Source organism: Danio rerio, chromosome 12 (genome assembly GCF_049306965.1).
Source record: "Danio rerio strain Tuebingen ecotype United States chromosome 12, GRCz12tu, whole genome shotgun sequence".
NCBI lineage: Eukaryota > Metazoa > Chordata > Actinopteri > Cypriniformes > Danionidae > Danio > Danio rerio.
Window position 1 is genome coordinate 48,552,120 of NC_133187.1, and position 20,424 is coordinate 48,572,543.

The following is a 20,424-nucleotide window of genomic DNA, read 5'->3' on the forward strand; positions in this document are numbered from 1 at the left end:
TTTAACTTAAGAATAGATGTTGAATACTCTACCTACCTGTATGCGAGAAACAATTCAGAATTGGCTCACTTGTACCATGAAGTGTAAATACAGCCTAGTGTGTGTGGATCAAGTAATTGTACGATCCAGGTTTATTTGAGATATTTGTAATTTTTTTTTTTTTTTTTTTTTTTGTAATTGTAATGTGATCTTCTTTAAGTTGTTTCTTTGCATGCATCTGTCAATTAGGAGGACGTTCTCTCACTCTCTGCACAGACAGATGGACAAATAATCACAGGTTTACAGCCAATGTACTTTCCATTTCCAAATTATAATTTGTTACTGAGATAGTTTCAATGATCAGACGATAATAATGTTTTTTGGAAGTTATAGAGCTAAAGGAAACATAAAAAAGAAATGCCACTTTTGGTTTCACATTGGTTAAAACAGTGTTTCCTCTAGGATTTTTTCCAGCTGTGGCGGCAGGCCTTTTATTTTTTTACACAGATTTACCAGCTACCTGTGGCGTTATTTCAATGACAAATGCTGTGAGCGCAGTATAAAAAGTCGAGATCACATTTATGCAATAGCCTACAGCATGCGGATCTCTTTGCTTGCTCGCCGATTTCCTCTGCTCGTGCACAAAACTTCTTGCACTCCCCCTCAAATATAAGCCGCTTCAAGAGTGTGCAGATCTTCTTGTGCGCTCTTAAATAAACGCTGCTGAAGTGCAATTTAGTGCGTTTATGTAACGAGTATGTCTCCAGCAATTAGATTTGCTAAGAATATTTATGAATGTCTTTAATAGACCTACAAAGTGATATTAATGCGTCCTGAAGTAAAGTGAAAGGGATATACGTCGTGTTTGCATGCCTCGCGCATCATGCACCTGTCAGTTAGCCAGTCAGTCTGTCAGCACATAACCTTAGAGTTAAACAAATGATGCACAGCACTACTACAGTTACAGAGAAGTTTGCGCAGTTATAATTCACTCATCTTTTAATACGTTTTGATTCGATTATCACCCGCTATTAAAAAAAAAAATGTTTTGAATGAGAAGCTGGAATGTAGCCGTGTCGGGATGAATTTTGACGTGGCGCAAGAATGAATGCAGCGGAAACCATGGTTGAAACATGAATCTTGTCTTTTATACTACATTAAAACAATTTTCTTAGTATGGAGTAATGCATATCTGTGTACTATAAAGTGTTGCCAACTAAAGTGCAAACAACTTTTTCTAAGTGAAATTGTTGCAAAAGAAAAATAGCAAGTCAAGTCACTTTAATCATGGTCACTTTAATCAACAGATCAACCCTGGTTATTTAATCTCTGAACCCTAGTGATTGCATGATTTAATTGTTTTTTTTACTAGCATATCCTCCTAAATAGGGGTGTCACAGTGGTGAAGTGGGTAGCACAATTGCCTCACAGCAAGAAGTTCACAGTTTCGAGCTTCAGCAAGGTCAGTTGGCATTTTTGTGTAGAGTTTGCTTGTTCTCCCTGTGTTTGCGTGGGTTTCCACTGGGTGCTCCGGTTTTCCCCACATGAGTCCAAAGATATGTGGGTATTGATGAATTGAATAAGCTAAATTGGCCGTATTGTATGAGTGTAAAACATATGCTAGATGAGTTGGCGGTTCATTCCGCTGTGGCGACCCCTGATTAATAAAGGGACTAAGCTGAAAAGAAAATGAATGAATCCTCCTAAATAAATTAATAATTAACCTAGTGTATAAAATCAGTATAAAAATTGTCAAGTACATTTCAAGCCCTCATAAAACAATATTTATGAATTAAAAAATACAAAAACATGTTCCACTTCAAATAAATGAACCAAACTAAATGTTGCACTTTTGGTGTCAATGAACTAATAAAGGGTGAAGAAACTCATCAGAGGAATGAACAACAGCACCAGAGAAGCACACAGACAAGAAGCCTCAGAAACCGTCACTTGGTCTGGGAGAAACTGAACATCTGTGAACAGAGAATATCAGTCAGTCTGATGAAATAAAAGATTATTTACAGCTGAATCAAACAGTAATTTGTTACATCTTTTGCATATTTGCACTTTGACTCCTAGAGTCTACTGAGAAGATTGAAAACTGTGATTATTAACCTTTGACATCAGAATCGTATTGCATTATTAACACTGATTCCCTTATTTGTTTTATATGTCATTGTGGGAAGAACTAGCTTTAATGTAACTAGCTACTGTTAGGAACTTTTTATGGGGGGGTTAATAGTAGTGTAATTACTTTAAGCTACTCATCGGTTATGCAGCTCCAGTTTCAGAACTGCTTCCCCAACACTGCATTCAGACATATGAAATGCTGACCTGTGTTTCCTCCAGACCACACTAGAGGACCCATAGATAGTGACGCACTGTCATGGAGATCCAGAGCCCTGCGCTCTCTCCGCTGCTCTCCAGAGTCACAGCTCTAGAAGAGAAAAGAGTCAAATCCAGCTGTGCAAATCCCTGATAAACATCACTGAACAAACACAAAACCAACAGGAGTGCACAAAATCCCCAGCAGAGGGCAGAACAAACATGTTTAACAGCCTTCATCATTAAACCTCAACACCATCATATCTCCCTGTCTGTGTTTAGTGCTGAAACATCAGTGGGAGATTCTGAAGACTTTTTAAACTCACCGTTGAGCATTGTTCACTGGACAGAAGACAAAGGTGAACAGCACAGTGCAGGTAAAGCTTAGTGGAGTTTGCAGTGAAGATGAACATCCTGAAGGAGAAACGGCTGCTTGTGGAGACGCCGTTCTGCAGCAGCTTCACTGTGTCGTCCTCAGGATTGGGACACCTGACGAGATCAACAACCACAATCAACAAACCAAAATATTCCATCACATGCATTCAACTCAGAAGTGATTTCCAGTTAATCATTATACAAAAACTGGAATGTTGAATGTCTAAAACACTGAAAAGATACACATTTCAGAAGATTTCTAAAGTAACAAGGATTATTATTTATTCAGAAGTAGATATAAAAAACTTTAAAAATTAGACATTAAAAAAAAGAAAGGGAAACAGAGGATTTTACTCATCAATGATGAGGTCCCAGCGGAGACTGTAATCAGGGTCATTCACAGGTGTAGCCCAACACGTGTCCATCACCAGGGCAAACTGGCGGCTGTCGACCCCCTCAACACCAACCTCCACATGCATCTCCTGGTTCAGCTCTGCATCCACTCTACCAGTGAAGGGCTGAGTGAACTCTTCATCCACATACGGGACCATCCGCACCTGATAAACCCCTTCACCACTGGGGAGGACCTTGTGCACATTGCTGTTTAAAAAATATGTATAATGAACAACTACCGTGTGTAAAATTGTCTAATTTGGCGAATACACCGATAATAAAACAGTCAAACTGAAAGCAGAATGAGTGTGTTGTGGCACCTCTGCAGTGGGTTGATCTCCACGTTCATGGAAAGTGTTTGTGTTTGAGGATAAACACAGCTGAAAGAAAGCTTCAGGATTCTCACTCTGCTGATGAGACCTTCTGTTCCCGGCGTCCCCACAATATAGTTACTGTAGATGAAGTGGCTGCCGTTGGCCTGCAGACAACACATAGACATTTTATTTTTTTTATTCAATTGAATTGAGTATTATATTTTGGAGAATAACATCAGTCGTCAAGTGAAGTGGTGAAGAATGTGGGCAAAAGTGTCATGTTGGTAGTATGCTGTTCTCCACTCTTCATCACTGAATGAAAGACTTTCAGTTTTCTTGGCAAGTCTTTTGGGGCCTTTTCTATTATTTGGCAACTTTTCATGAAAATTATTGACCTGCCTGGAGACTACACAGATGGTCAGATTTGTTAAATAAAAATAGTTTTTTTTTTTTTTTCCATCACTATAAATGATTTGATCTTAGAAAACAATGTACACCCAAAGTGGAGTCACAAGCTGTTTGCTTATCTGAAAATAATGGCACACCTTATGGAGCGTTCACAGATGCGGCTTGCGAGAATAGATCCAGATATTTGCCAATAAATAGATGCTTGAACATGAGTTTACTTGCTTCATTCCCCCATTAAATTTACTTCACCATAGATGCAGATTCGCGTCATGGACAGACATATCTGCCTAGTGACTCCAGATCCGTTGCTAAATGGCTGACAGGGATTTTATTGAAAGAGTAGCTGTGCTTAAGGAAGGTTGAAAATGGCATAGATTTATTTGGTGCCATGTCTGAGTCTATCAGATCCTTCAGAGGTCCACCAGCTCTGTGAGTTCATCAACTCCTCCAGAAGCTACACCTGGATTATGGCCACTTTCAGTGGTAACTCTGACTGAGCTGGTCCCAGTTTAATGAGCTGTTTTACTCTCAGCACACCAGCTGCTGGCGCTACGTCATAATCACACCCCTAATATAGCAAGGTCCTGATTGGTTACCGTGGTGTGAATGTCTCCCAAAATTCAGGATTTTCAACTTAAGCGATTTGTGCGAATCACAAATTACTTGGCATTCGCTCAATTCATGTCATTTGCGCTGCTTCATTTGCACAAACAGCATCCCAGAATGTGTAATATCTTTGCATTGACCTAAAATGTAAATCACCTGGACTTGATGCTTTATCCATGTCTGGTGTTAACGTACCATTAGAATGAACATTGTTCAAGCGTTCAACAGGCCAGTATTATAAAATCAGATTTATCACACAGGTAGTTGATTTTACCACAAGGTTTGTGCCACAGATGTGTTGATCGTTGTCGAAGTTAAACTCCACTCTGCCGTTCTGGACGGTTCCTCTGCAGCTGGGGTCATTGAGGTGTAAGTGCTCAGCTGAAAAACCAGCTTCAAAAAGCTGACAGCGAGACACAGACATGGAGCCAGAGCTGCTCTCACAGGTCTCATTGAAATCTGAGAGAAAAACATGATCATTAATGACACAAAAACACCTTTTATTTCACATTTGACTGTAGAATCACACACTAACCAAAGGAGTCTTGAGCTGCTCGCTGTTTTTGGTGGCCTTTCTTACATAAACAGCCATAAACACCATTTTTCATCCCACACCTTTCCTCTTTGGAGCAGTTGAGTTCAGAACAGGGGTTTCTGTCATCTAGACAAACATGTTGTTAGCATTAATATGTTTCTGATCATTGTGCCACAAAAATAAAACCAACCAGTGTTGGGCAATCTACTTGAAAAATGTAGTGAGCTAAGCTATTATCTACTCTACTTAAAATGTTGCGTAGCTACACTAAAAGCTACCCTCTGGGAAATGAAGAAAGCTAAGCCAAAAGCTACTTGGCAAAAGTAGCTTAGCTACATCTAAGCTATTTTTGCAATTTTTATTTTTAAATCAAAGCAACCTAAATCCAAGTCAAATATTTACATGTTACATTTACATTAAGTCATTTAGCAGATGCTTTTTTCCAAAGTAACTTACAAATGAGGACAAAGAAGCAATTTACACAACTATAAGAGCAACAATGAATAAGTGCTGTAGGCAAGTTTCAGGTGTGTAGAGTGAAAGAAGCAAAAAATTAGTAATTTTTATATTTTTTTTTCTGTAATACAGTTAGCGGTTGAGCCAGAGAGGCAATTGCAGATTAGGAAGGGAAGTGGAGACTAAATAGTTGAGTTTTTAGTCGTTTCTTGAAGACAGCGAGTGACTCTGCTGTTCTGATGCAGTCAGGGAGTTCATTCCACCAACTGGGCAGATTAAATGCGAGAGTTTTTACAACTCTTCATTAAAAAATTACACTACATAACTAGTAACTATCATTAACTAATAGTAATCTTAGTATACTTTAGCGTTTACCATAGTAAACTAAACAGAACTCTCCCTCAGTCATCTTTCCAGTAAGAACATTTCTCGTGTTAGCCTAATTGTTTGTCGATGTCACCGACCATAGCGAAAGGTAGCAGTAATGCACCAAACAGTTTGTTATCGACCACCGAAAAACACAAAGAGTCATTCTCTCTGTCATATGGATTTACTTCCATCCCCTAGACACCAGCCTCACAGCTCTGTGAATGTCGGTGCTGTCACTTATTGATCCATGATCTGCTAATGTAGCTTGTGTGTACGCTACTTGACAAAAACTTTGCTACTGAAAAGCTATTTGTTTTAGAAAGTAGATACGCTACTGCCACGCTACTGAAAAATGTGGCAAGCTAGTAGCGCCACTACATGTAGCTACGCTACTGCCCAACACTAAAACTTGATTTTACTTGTAATATAATAAAGATTACCTTTTGTAAAGTTGCTTGGAACAAATAAACAGTTGAAGTCAGAATTATTAGCCCCTCTGAATTATTAGACCGCTTGTTTATTTTTTCATCAATTTCTGTTTAACGGAGAGCAGATTTTCACACATTTTTAAACATAATAGTTTTAGTAACTCATCGCTAATAGCTGATTTATTTTATCTTTGTCATGATGACAGTAAATAATATTTTACTATACATTTTTCAAGACACTTCTATACAGCTTAAATTGACATTTAAAGACTAGGTTAATTAGGTTAACTAGGCAGGTTAGGGTAATTAGGCAAGGTATTTTATAGCGATGATTTGTTCTGTAGACTATTGAAAACAAATATAGATTAAAGGGACTAATAATTTTGTCCCTAAAATGGTGTTTAAAAAATTTTAAAACTGCTTTTATTCTAGCTGAAACAAAATAAATAAGACTTTCTCCAGAAGAAAAAATATTATCGGACATACTGTGAAAATGTCCTTGCTCTGTTAAACATCATTTGGAAAATATTTTAAAAAGAAGAAAAAGTTCAAAGGGGGGCTAATAATTCTGACTTCAACTGTAATTGTGAAAAGCACAACACACAAAAAACTAATGAATTGACATGATATTCACATTTACATTTAGTTAAAATGTTTTGTTTTTTACTTTACTTTTACAACTGTCTTCAACAGATTCTGACACTCAAAGCACTTTAATTTGAGCAATAATCCTGCAAACTGTGCTACAGCATATTACATTACCAGATATTGTATAGCTAGTGTTAAAGCTCACATCTAGAAACACAAATAAATGTCAGACAGAAAGCCATCATCTCTAACATAAACAGAAGGCAGAGTTAAATGTGTGTCCAGTACCTGCACAGTATGCTAAATTGCAGGTGGTCGGCCTCACAAACTCATAGACATAAAAACCTCCAGGACAGGCTTTGACTTGAATGGGATTGGACTGGAAATAGCAGCAGTTGTTTCTCCAGTGTGCGCAGACATTACGAGAGACCACTCCATCCTCAAGTGTTGGATGTCCTCCGCTCAGCCACAGTGGAGCATGAGTGCCGCAGCTATTCTCATCAACACATGTGTCTGGCATCTGAACACTCTGACCATTAATGAAGAGACGGTACCAGCCGCTCCAGCTCACCGCACTGTCACACATTAACTGAGAGGAGTTTTGATTGCTGGTGGCTCTCCATGGCTCATCCAGGTTCAAGTAGTTGTAGCAGGGGTCAACAGGGGGAGCTGTTGGAAACATATTCATCGGTTATAGTAGTTTTGGTATGTGTAATCACATGACGGAGCACTGAACAGACAACATTAAATTTCAGGGTCCCTAATTAGGACAGCAAAACTGATTATATAATATTTTAAATTTTATTGATCACCTACAAAGCCCTGAATGGCTTAGGTTCCCAGTATTTGAGGGAGCTCCCGCTGTATTACAACCCCTCACATACACTATGCTCAATTAATTTTGGACAATTGATTAATTATATCAAAATCAACTGTATGCAATTAATAAGACGATCTCATATCTGGCACCTAATCTCTGCAACAGACTTCTTAGCCCAATTTGGGTGTCAGACCAACACAATCTCACGGCAATTCGTAACGTTTTGATTTAGTGGCTAATTCGTATGAATTCGTACGATCAAATTCGTACTATTTTGTATGATTTGCTCATCCCTCAATGACAGTTGGGTTTAGGGGTGGGGTTAGGTGCCACGCCTCCTTTCTAAAATCGTACAATTTTGTACGACTGAACTCGTACGAATTCGTATAAATTAGCCTCTAAACTGACAAAATGTAAAATACTTACGTTTTCTCGTGAGATCAGGCTGGTCAGACACACACTGTCAGTTTAAAACTAGACTAAAGACACATCTCTTTGCATTAGCATTCTCATAAAACAGAAATGCATAACTCTTGGAATCCAAATCCTCTAAAGCAGGGGTGCTCAATCCTGTTACTAGAGATCTACCTTCCTGCAGATTTTAGTTGCTACCCATATCAAACACACCTGCCTGTAATTATCAAGTGGTGTTCAGGTCCAAATTAATTGGTTCAGGTGTGTTTGATATGGATAGCTGATGAAATCTGCAGGAAGGTAGATCTCCAGGAACAGGATTGAGCACCCCTGCTATAAAAGATAGTTAGGCTGCATTTATTATTATGGCCACCGGAGCAGGGAACACTTATCTACACTTATGTCAGTCTCTTTCTCCTCATCTCAAACTCTACATACATCAACTTGTGGAGCTGTGCATCAGTGAGTTTTCTCCTGGTGTTTCAGCTTTCAGCAGTGACATTAAGGCCGTACTCACACTAGGTACAGTTGCCTCGAACCGGGCCAAAGCACGCTTGTCCCCCCTCCCGTCTCCCCCGACGGCCTGGGCTCACACCACAAACGGGTTTCGGCACGCTTACGTCATCGCTGCTGGGCTGTTCAGTGAGAAGCGCTCTCTCACTCAGCACAGTGGAGATTTCTCTAATTATATCGTTTCAGTCGTTTGATATGCCGTCAAATATTTCGGCAAACAGTGCTTAGGGATGCGGGGACACGCAGTCAGATATTTCGCCGTACAGATCCGCCACTTTTGGTGCTCATAAACAATCATAAAGCTCCCGTGCTTCAGGAATGAGGAGGTCTGCTGAAGGTGCGCAGCTGTCGTGAAGTGAGGAGTTTGTGTCTTTAATAAACTACGGCAGTTTGCGTTCACTGAACAGTAAGAATGATTAATAAATCTATATGAAACAGTCCCTTAAAAGTCACGTCTCGCTTTCAGTTTCGGGCTTTGGCGCGTTTTGCACTCACGCACAAGCGTACCATGCCAAAGCCCAAGTGAACTGCAATCAGGCACACCTCTTCCAACCCGGCCAGGGCCGGCCAAGTGAACCGTGCTTGAGCCCGATTCAGCGCACTCACACTTCTTAAACGATCCGGGAAACGGGCCTGGGCACGGTACGGATGGCACAGTGTGAGTAGGCCCTTATATTACACTGTACTGACTTAATTGAAGTATATATTTAACCTAACTTACAACATTCTACAACTTTCTCCCGTCTCTCGACTGCATCCCTGGAGCTCAGCCACAGTGATCTTTGGGTTCTACTTTACTTCTCTCACCAAGGCTTTTCTTCCCTGATAGCTCGGTTTGGCTGGACGACCAACTATAGAAAGAGATCTGAACATCCCAAATGTCTTCCATTTAAGTAATATGGAGGCCGCTGTGATCTTAGAAACCTTAAATGCAGCAGAATGTTTTCATAACCTTGGCCAGATCTGTGCCTTGCCACAATTGTCTCTAAGCTCTACAGGGGCAGTTCCTTTGACCTCATAATTCTCATCTGCTTTAACATGCATTGTGAGCTGTAAGGTCTTAAATATACAGATGTGTGGCTTTCCTAATCAAGTCCAATCAGTGTAATCAAACACAGCTGAACTCAAATAAAGATTTAGGACCATCTTAAGGATGATCAGAAGAAATGGACAGCACCTGAGTTAAATATACGAGTGTCACAGCAAAGGGTCTGAATACTTAGCATGTGATATTTTTCTTTTATAATAAATCTGCAAAATGTCAACAATTCTGTGTTTTTCTGCCAATATGGGGTGCTGTGTGTACATTCAGGGAAACAAAAACCTACTGAAATGATTTTACCAAATGGCTGCAATATAGCAGGGGGCTCTATTTGGAGAAGCTACTAAATGCAATGTATTGTTCTACACCATTATGTTATAAGAAGAAAGAAAGATTTACCAGTTGTTGGTGGATTAATGAAGTCTATGGATGTGATTGGCTGGGTTGTTGTCACTGCTGTGCTGGACTGGTTTGTAGCTTTTGGTACTGAGAACATTTTTGTATCATTATAAGATATTTTCAAACAAAATCCAGAAAAAATACAAGACTGAAGTGCACATGAATAAATACTCACCAACACAGTAAGCTGCGCAAAATAATGGCTCTTTAAACTCATACACATAATAATCTCCAGGACAGGCTTTGACTCTTACAGGGGAGGATGTGTAAGTACAGCAGCCTCTCCATCCATGAGCACAAACATGACGGAGGACCACTCCATCTTCCAGCTGAGGGTGGGATTCATTGAGCCACAGTGGGTAATAAGTGCCACACATGCCTTCATATACACATGATTCTGGCATTTGAGAACTCTGACTGTTGTAAAACAGCCTGTATCAGCCATTCCACTCAGTGTAATCACATCTATAGTTACTTAAGTTACTATAGTAAGAGTTATCAGTGGATCTCCAAGGTTCATCCAGGATAGTGTAGTTGTAGCAGGGGTCGACACTTGGGGTAGGGAAAGATACTATTGTAGAAGAAAAAGAAAAGCAGAAATACTAAAGATTTTCAAATATAAGATCATGGATGATGTTTATAAGATTTGAATTGGTAGGTGTCAAATTAATTTTCATACAACAAACTGACAAAGCATGTCAGACACTGTGTAAAGATGAATATACCTGCACAATAGCTTGGACCTGGGATTGAAAGAGGAGGCCTGGTAAACTTGTAGACATAATAATCTCCAGGACAAGCTTTGACTTGGATTGGGTTGGATCTGTAGCGACTGCTCAGATCATTACGGCAGCCGTAAACTTCACGAGTAACAACTTCATCTTCTAGTTGAGGATGAGATCCATGAAGCCACAAAGCAGTAAATCCTCCACATGACATATAAGTGGCACACCAGTCCGGCATCTGAGCACTCAATCCATTAAGTAAGAGTCTGTACCAGCCGTCCCATTCATGATCGTTATCAAATCCATTTACATCATTATACATAGGCAAGTAATTGCTTGTGCTTCTCCAGTAGTCGTTGAGTGTGTTGTAGTTATTGCACGGGTCATAATCTGTGTTAGTAAGAGATTATCAGATCAAAACTGGCACCTTTATTTACATAATTGTGTGTGTACACTACTTACTGAAGGTGATAGTGGATCCAGTTATTAAATCTGGACTTGCAGTAGAAACCACCTGTGAGATAGTGCTGACATCTGATTAAATAACAAAATAAACAAATAAAGGTTACTGGATATTTTATAATCATTACTGATATCATTATAAATGCTTGAAGGACTTGTGGAAGAATGAACAGTACCTATGCAGTATCCTGAACACCCGATTTGTGGACTCTCAAGTTCATAGACATGATAATTTCCTGGACACGCTTTCACTCTGATGGGGATTGACTTGCTATCACAGCAGCCGCTCCAGTAAGAACTACCACAGACCTCTCTGATCACCACTCCATCCTCTATCTGAGGGTGAGGACCATCAAGTGCCAGATTTATGTATGTGTTACAGCTGAATCCATTAATACAGGTCTCTGGCATCCTGATGTCCAATCCATTGTAGAAAAGCCTGTACCAGCCCCTCCAGGAGGAAAAATAGTCACAAATGTAATCTCCACTTTCATTGGTGGCTCTCCAGGGGCGATCCAGAGACTCATAGTTGTAGCAGGGGTCACTGCTGATGCTTTGGAAAACAACTGTCATGGAGTTTAAAAAAAAGTATTGATTAAATACTGTACACACATGGAAGATAGTAGAATATTGCAACCTAACACAAAATAATGTGTATTTATTATGATTTGGAGTAATTAAATTGTATTTAGTGTTGGCAAAAGCCCATTACATTACAGATGTACAAAATAAGAGGTCTCATCTCTCATTAAACTAAACTACTGTAAGTGTTCTCAATGATCAAACATTTTAAGGTAAAGGATTCATTTTAAACTCAAAAGCACTGTGTGATGATAATTCAGCATGGTCATATACAGTGTGCATTAAGTGTTAAAGGGTTTAAAGTTGTGAGCGTTAAGTAAATGCTATATACAGTTGACACCAGAAGTTTACATGCACTGTTTAAAAAGGCACATAACCATATATAAAAAGTCGGTCCCACTTTATATTAAGTGTCCTTAACTACTATGTACTTACATCAAAAAAATAAATGCAATGTACTTACTGTGTTTATAATGTATTTGAGAACACTTGTGGTGATCTTGAGTCGGGATAGAGGTTGGGTTATGGACAGGTTTGGTGGCATGGGTAGGTTTAAGGGTGGGTTAAGGTGTAAGGGATGGTCAACAGTGTATTTACAAATGTAATTACAAATATTAATTACAGTTGTAATTACATACATGTATTTAATCAAGCATAAGTACACAGTAAATACATGTATTTACACAATAAGTACATTGTAACAAACTATTAATTCCTATGTAAGTACATATTAGTTAAGGCCACTTAATATAAAGTGGGACCAAAAAGTCAAATGTTGATGTGACTAAAATTTTTCTCTTTTAGGTAAGTAAGGATTGTCAAATGTGTTTCTTAATAGCAGAATGAGAGAGTTTTTGTTTGAGAAATTGTTATAACTTTTCTTGAAAGTCAAGTTTACATACATTAAGATTATTCTGCCTCTGAAAAAGCTCTGATGATGATGTCAAGGTTTTGGAGGTTTCTGATTGGCTAATTGACAACACTTGAGTTAATTGGAGGCACAACTGTAGAACAGTATTGAAGGAAAAGCTCAAACACACTGCTTCCTTGTGTGACAACATGGAGAATCAACAAGCCAGAATCAACAACACAGCCAGATTACTATTTGCTAAATTACACTAGTACTAATGTTTGGAGACATGTCCTGTGCTCTGATGGAGCTAAGATTGAACTGTTTGGCCATAATGAGCAGTGTTACATTTGGAGGACAAAGGGGAAAGCACACAAGCCTAGAACACCATCCCAACTGTGAAGTATGGGGGGGACTGGCCCAACTGCTGCAGGAGGGACTGGTCCACTTCACAGCATAGATGGCATCATGAAGACAGAACATTATGGAGAAATACTGAAGCAACATCTCAAGACATCAGCCGGGAAATTAAAACTTGGCCACAAATGGGTCTTCCAAACAGACCATGACCCTAAGCACACTGCCAAATTAGTGAAAATGTGCTTTAAGGAGAACAGAGTGAATGTTTTGGAGTGGCCATCACAAAGCCCTGAACTCAATCCTATAGAAAATTTGTGGGCAGAGTTGAAAAAGCTTGTGCGAGCAAAGCAAATCTGACTCAGTTACATCAATTCTGTCAGGAGGAATGGGCAAAAATTCCTGCAAACTATTGAGAAAAGCTTGTGGAAGGAGACCCAAAACATTTGACCAAAGTTATACAGTTTAAAACGAGTTCATAGACGTAATAATCTCCTGGACAGGCTTTGACTTGGATGGATGTGGATCTGTATTTTGTACAATTATTAGACCAAAAATCTCCTCCTAAAACATCACGAGTCACCACTCCATCCTCAAGTGTTGGATGAGAACCGTTCAGATACAATCCAGTGTGCCCACCACAGCCCATATAACTCGCACACCACTCAGACATCTGGGCACTTTGTCCACTCAGATACAGCCGATACCAGCCGCTCCATTCAACCATGGTGTCATTATAGTAATAGTAGTACCTTTGTCTCATATCTCGCCAGTAATCATCCAGAGTGGTATATTCATCACATGGATCAAAGCTGGAAGTAGTAGATACTGGACAATCAAGAGAAAAAAAACATGAATGTTATACAGTGTTTTGCTAAACACCTCTGTATGATAGAGTGTGATGTGTCTAATAGTAATTCACATTTATTCATTCAGTCATTTAGCACAGTGGTTCTCAAAGTGGGGGTCGGGAGCCCCTGGGGGGTCGCGGGACAATGAGAGGGGTCACTTGGTTATTTCCAAAAATCTAATAAATTTGAATAAACGTTTTAAATCACCATTGTTTATCCATAACTTACAGAATATAAAAATAGTTACCATACATAAAAGTGCAACATCCAAACAAAAAGCCATCAGCCTTTCATTTTTTCCCCATTGAATTGCAACCCCTGGGATTTTTACATTAGCTTAACGACAGAGCAATAGCGTCACTTGCAGCAGATTGATTTTACGGCACTAGATAAACTTTCTGACACCTTTACGCAACTTATGTACGTTTACAATAAATACAGACAAGACTGAATTAGTCTCCAAAATTAAACCAAGAAAAGACTTGTGATGTTACTTAAATATTGTGCCCACCAGTCTCATTTGGTAAAGTTAATATTAAATAATAATAAAAATATATATATATACTTGTTAGTCTGTTGCACTTTTTTTGTTGTCAATATGCTTGTGTTTATAGGCCCATTGGTTTGGGTGAGCAGTTGCGTGCAACATTTGCATGATTATAACCACTTTCGAAAATAGTGGGGGTCGCCATTCATTGGCATTGTTATTTTGGGGGTCTCGGGGTTGAAAAGTTTGAGAACCCCTGATTTAGCAGATGCTTTTGTCTAAAGTGTTATTCCAGTTGTGCTATTTTTTGGTATTTATCTTCAGGAAATCACTGAAGGCATATATTATGTTATCATAATGATCGAATGTGGCATTAAGATTGTAACTATACTGTTTACACCGTGGCCTTATTCATCAATGTAAACACACCAAAAACAACATTAACATTATAGCAGACACTGTAAAAAGCTCATTCCCAGCAACTAGACATTTCTAACAAGGTATTTGAGAGACATTAGGTGACAGAATATTGTGGGACTGCTGTGCAGGAGTTATGATTATAGATTACAGATAGCGAAATCTAGCTGTTTTTATTTTAGTGGGGGTTTTTTGCGTTTTTTTTTTTTTTAAAGCATGACTGTAAAACACAACCCGGGCTCATTGTGGAAACGTAGCCCCGCGGACGTTTCTGCGGACCACGATTTACGTCCCGGGAGGTACGTATTCGAGCGGTTTTTGTTTTCGCGGATCCGCGAGAGGCCGCTGTGCGCGTTTTTTCGCGTCTCGGGTGCCTCTCGGGAACGCACGCCGTTCGCACCCGTGCCGTTCTCGCGCGAAAAGCCGCCGGATCGGCCGACTCGGCCGCCCTCCTCTTCCTCCTCCTCCTCCTCCTCCTTCCCTAAACCCGAGCGACGGTTTGCAAAAGCCGTCCAGAAAAAAAAAAAAAAGCAAAAGCCCTCATCTTCGATTTCGACCGTGTTTTCGGATCCCGCCGCGTTCTCGCCCTTATTTTTTTCGGATTCCGTTTTTCGTCTTACCTGATTTCCAGAACCTGCTGTTCCCCTGACTCGATCCAGGTCGTCGTCCACCGCGGCCGGCTCTTCCTCCTCCTCGTCCGGGGCCTCCGCTCCGCCGACGCAACGCTGTGAGCTAAGCGGACAAACTGATTGCATCCGGAAAGCACTCCACTCGGAGGCGAGCCGTCGGCCGGCTAGCGCGAAGAGAAGGGGCGAAGCGGCGCCACACCGCTCCGCAGCGTTCGCTCGAAAAAAAACAAATGCGGCCTTTACGTACCTCCGGCCACCTAAATCGCGGTCTCCAGAAACGTCCGCGGGGCTACGTTTCCAGAATGAGCTTGGGTTGGTAAAACATGAAGGCGGTTCTGATTGCATTAAAACATGTTCTTGTTTGTTGTAAAAATTCATAATAATGACAAAAAAAATACAATTTGTGGATATCCTTACTTCCGGGTACAGCTATCCTGCCGTTGTGACTGGTGTATTCTGGGAAATTTTCTGACCCCTTGGTTTCTAATGTGTGATCCTGAAAAATCTCTGTTCCAAAGGCTATCCGCCCTTTCCCCTTAGCCCTAAGCCTTAAAGCTGAAGAGAATTACGTGAACATGCAAAACAGGGGAAGGGGAAGGGCTAAGGGGTAGAATTGGGATTGGGCCTTACTCTGCATCAGTACTTTTAACGCAGTGCTTTGACTCAACCTGCAGTCCTTGTGTTTATTTTTGTCTTGTCTACAAAGATTGGATAAGTCGATTAATCAGCTCCATGATTCAATCAAAACACATGTAGAAAAACTGCATCAGATAGACTGACCAACCTAAAGACACAGATGCTTTATAAATCCAGCAAACATGTACAGTGTAAAGCTTTTACAGTGTTTTGTACTGTAGGTCACACAGATTTCACTCCACATGTTAACACATCAGCCTGTTTTCTTGCAGATTTGGGTAAACTATCCAATAAATGTAAATATGTATAAAATAAAGTTTAACAAATCGCCTTTAAAACCATTTTTTATGTGCATTTGAAAGTATTTTTGCATACACTGCATGTTACTGTAAATTACAATGTCATTTTCTGCCCGTCTACTATCATTATTTCTGGTCTGTTTTGTTTGTGAAGCAAGTGTTACCGCTGTCAATCATAGAGCTTGCCATCTGTGACTCCGCCCACTTCACAGGTTGTGAAATTAACTCAATGTTCACATGCATTTATACTTCTGCATTCTTCAGGTTTCAGACAGAACATGTCTTGCATGCAGTATTTTCACTTTAACCTTACCTCTTTGAAGTCTTACAGGCTTACATTTTACAGGCTGGTTTCAAAAGCATCCTTTTTGATTACTAGAAGTTCAGTTAATAACTAAAAGTAAGTACCAGTCATCAGAGACAGACTGCCCATAGGGAGCAACGGTGGCTTGATGTACAATCTGGCCTGCCACTGTAAATCTAGCCTGCCCTCCTCTTTTCACCCACTGATCACTGCATTCTTCCAGGGACAGTTCAAATAAACAAGAAATTAATTTTGCTTTATATATAAAAGCATTAATATTTCAAGAACTGTTTACTGCGTGCTCTCTTTCGAGGAATTCTAAAACCTTTGTGCATTTTATTTGCCTGTTATACATTATTCATTCATTCATTTTCTTGTCGGCTTAGTCCCTTTATTAATCCGGGGTCACCACAGCGGAATGAACCGCCAACTTATCCAGCAAGTTTTTACGCAGCAGATGCCCTTCCAGCCGCAACCCATCTCTGGGAAACATCCACACACATTCACACACACTACGGACAATTTAGCCTACCCAATTCACCTGTACCGCATGTCTTTGGACTGTGGGGGAAACCGGAGCACCCGGAGGAAACCCATGCGAAGGCAGGGAGAACATGCAAACTCCACACAGAAACACCAACTGAGCCGAGGTTCAAACCAGCGACCTTCTTGCTGTGAGGCGACAGCACTACCTACTGCGCCACTGCCTCGCCCTGTTATACATTAACAAATGTCATTTACTGTGTTCTCAACCAGGTGGAAAGGATTGTAAATGATCAAACTCATTTTTTGTTTCCACAGTATGAACTGCTTCCCTCTGGTAGAAGATTTAGAGTCCCAAAGTGTAGATTAAACCGCTATAAGAAATCCTTTGTACCTGTGTCAGTGGGTTTATTTAATAAGAGTACATCTTAATTAGCACTATAAATTTTGTAAGTGTTGTATTTTCTATTGTTTTTTATTGCTTGTTTTAGTGAGTGTCTGCAGCAATATGGCGATTGTAACGACGGGGTGGAGTGACAGATACAACAGAAGGTAAGATCCAATATGCAGGTTTATTCAGCGTCAGGCAAGCAGTGGTCATACAGGTGTAAACAGGTATGTGTAGGCAAATCCAGAATCGTCGTCAATATAACATGCAATAGGTCTAAAGGCAGGCGGCTAAGCAGGATAACAAGGAATGCAAGGCTAGGGTCTAAACATGGAGAAAACAAGACATGGAGAAACGCGTTGTAATGTCACACTGCGAAAACAAGACTCGGCAAACTGGAAGGGTGAAAGAGTGGCTAATGAATGGTGTGATATCAGTCTGTGACAAGGTTCAGCTGGTGATTGCAATCAGGATAGATGAATGAGCAGGCGTGCGTGTCTGGGAGCAGTGCATGTATGAATGTGTAGTCCTGGGGAATACGGAAATGTAGTCCTGAGAGTTCGTGTGAGAACCAGCGATCTCTGGAAAGCGATCGCTGGTTGTGTGACAGCGATGCCCATAACAAATCTCCTGTCAAGGACAATAAAGTTTTTAATACTTTTTACTACTACTATTTATCTTGTAAAGTGTTATATCTATTCTTATTATATCCTATATATATCCTTAATATTTACATTTTGTCATATGTAAAGATATTTGCCTATTGCTCTCTTGTGCGTTGTTACGACTGAAGTTTATTTATTTTTTTTATTATTGCGGATTGTACACCTTTTTCTTTTGTCCCGCCTCCTTGCTGTTTTTCTGATGTCTTATAGGCTCCCACACCGGCGTGATTCCCTGCTCTGATTGGCTGCTGGTCTACGAGGCCTGTATAAAAGGGAGCTTCCGGCAGGAATCGGAGAGCTCATTTCTGCTGCGTTCGGTGTTTGGAGTGGAGCTCCTGGGTTTCCCTCACCCCTTCGGCCGACGACCAACAATAATCAATTTTGTATTGATGACCATCCTATGCTTGAATATTTATTGAGAGTTTGAGTGTGTAGGGGTGACCTGCCTATTTATTTGATTACTTTTGACTTTGTTTATATTAGGGAGTCAGGTAAGATTCTTGTATGTTTCTTTAAATAGTAATAGGTAATTTAGTGGATTTATTTTATAGATTCTTTTGTTTGTTATTTTGGCCTGTGGTCACCCTGACGAAATGCTCGTTTATATAAACCCTATTTTTCTATAATAAATATCTTCATATATACTCTCAATTGAGTGTGTGAGTTTGGTTGTCGACCGAAGGGAATCTTTTGCTTTAAGTTTTGTTTAGTTTGGGAAATCCACCACCCCAACACATTTGTTTGTTCTTCGTTTATTATGCCCTTTTCGTTTCCCCTAGACTTGGGGCGTAATAGCGTATTAAGCAGTGTGTAAGCGAGGCGCAACTCTGCGCCGGAGTTTAGACCGGGTTTGTTTTGGTCTAATGAAAAATATATTATAGTTTCGCAAAATAGCAACGCGCCAGCAGTGCGCCTCAGAAAGCTTTCCTTTTTAGACCAGAACGTCTATGGGCGCACATATGAGCTCTAATGCATTTGCTATTTAAACAGCGTAGCGCAACGCCTCAAAACGACTCTTGCGCCAAGCTGAAACTACCAAAAGACTATTGCGTCACGCTTTGCGCCACACTGCGCCGGGTGTATGATAGGGCCCATAGAGTCCCAAAGTGTAGATTAAACCGCTATAAGAAATCCTTTGTGCCTGTGTCAGTGGGTTTAGTAATAAGAGTACATCTTAATTAGCACTATAAATTTTGTAATTGTTGTATTTTCTATTGTTTTTTATTGCTTGTTTTAGTGAGTGTCTGCAGCAATATGGCGATGCCCATAACAAATCTCCTGTCAAGGACAATAAAGTTTTTACTACTTTTTACTTCTACTATTTATCATGTAAAGTGCTCCTTTAGGTCTTTAATTTCTGCTTTTTAATACAAATCAAAGGATAGGAAGAGGAAGAAAAGTGGAAAGCTTATTGTACCTGCTGTTTGTCCACTGGTTTTTTCATCTGTTAATTAAACAACATAAGCAGAATTATTAAAAGTATAAAGAAATGTCAACTCAGATTTAAAAGGCCTCACCATGAATCAGGAGCAGCGACACACACAGTGAGATGAAAAACCTCATAGTGACGAATGACACCTGCACACACACACGACATACATTCAGATCAAATATTGGTTTATGTTGCTTTTGTTTATTATTTTTAGCAATACAGCAATGTCCACAAATAAATAAAATGAACATTTTACTAAATAAGTTTGACCCATTAAAAGCAGAAGGGTATCTAAAGTGTGCGAATAAGAGAAGTATTTACCTGAGGTCAGATGCTGCAGCAGAGCAAAGCACAGGTAGATTCAACACAGGTGATCGTCAAACTGCAGATCTTATAGTCGTGTTCGTGCATTTATTAATACCTGTAGGAGGATCTTTCCAGGAACCAGCACAATTTTCAAAACAACTTTAAACCAGTTATTCATTTTTCACCTGTGATCAGAATGTTTGTCATTTGAGTTGATTGACTTCTGTATTTGTCTGCAGTCGCTGTGACATTCTTTCACTTGTGCTTGAATAGACGGAATGATGAGCAGCCAGTTTTATCTTTCCAGCTCTCAGGCAGCTTTACAAAAATAACATTCAGACTTTTGCACATACATGAATAGAGAACACACTTTAGTCTTATTTTTCTACATTTGGCAGCTTTTCTTCTTTACTGTCATCTGTAATAAATATGTATCTTTAAAAGTATCGCAAGGTGTCGCGTTGGAGAGGTTGTGTCATGAAAGGTTGCTAGAGAGCACCTGTGTTGGAATGATGGTTGAAGACGTTATCAGATCAGATCTTTGTGACCTCAAGTTTAGTCTGTTTTCATTCCAAGATGTTGTAAGG

General features: G+C 39.9%; 1 pseudogene; it reads right to left on the reverse strand.

The window, feature by feature from the left end:
- Nucleotides 1-313: 313 nt before the first annotated feature.
- On the reverse strand, nucleotides 314-19,961 carry LOC108191778 (uncharacterized; annotated as a pseudogene).
- Nucleotides 19,962-20,424: the final 463 nt, after the last annotated feature.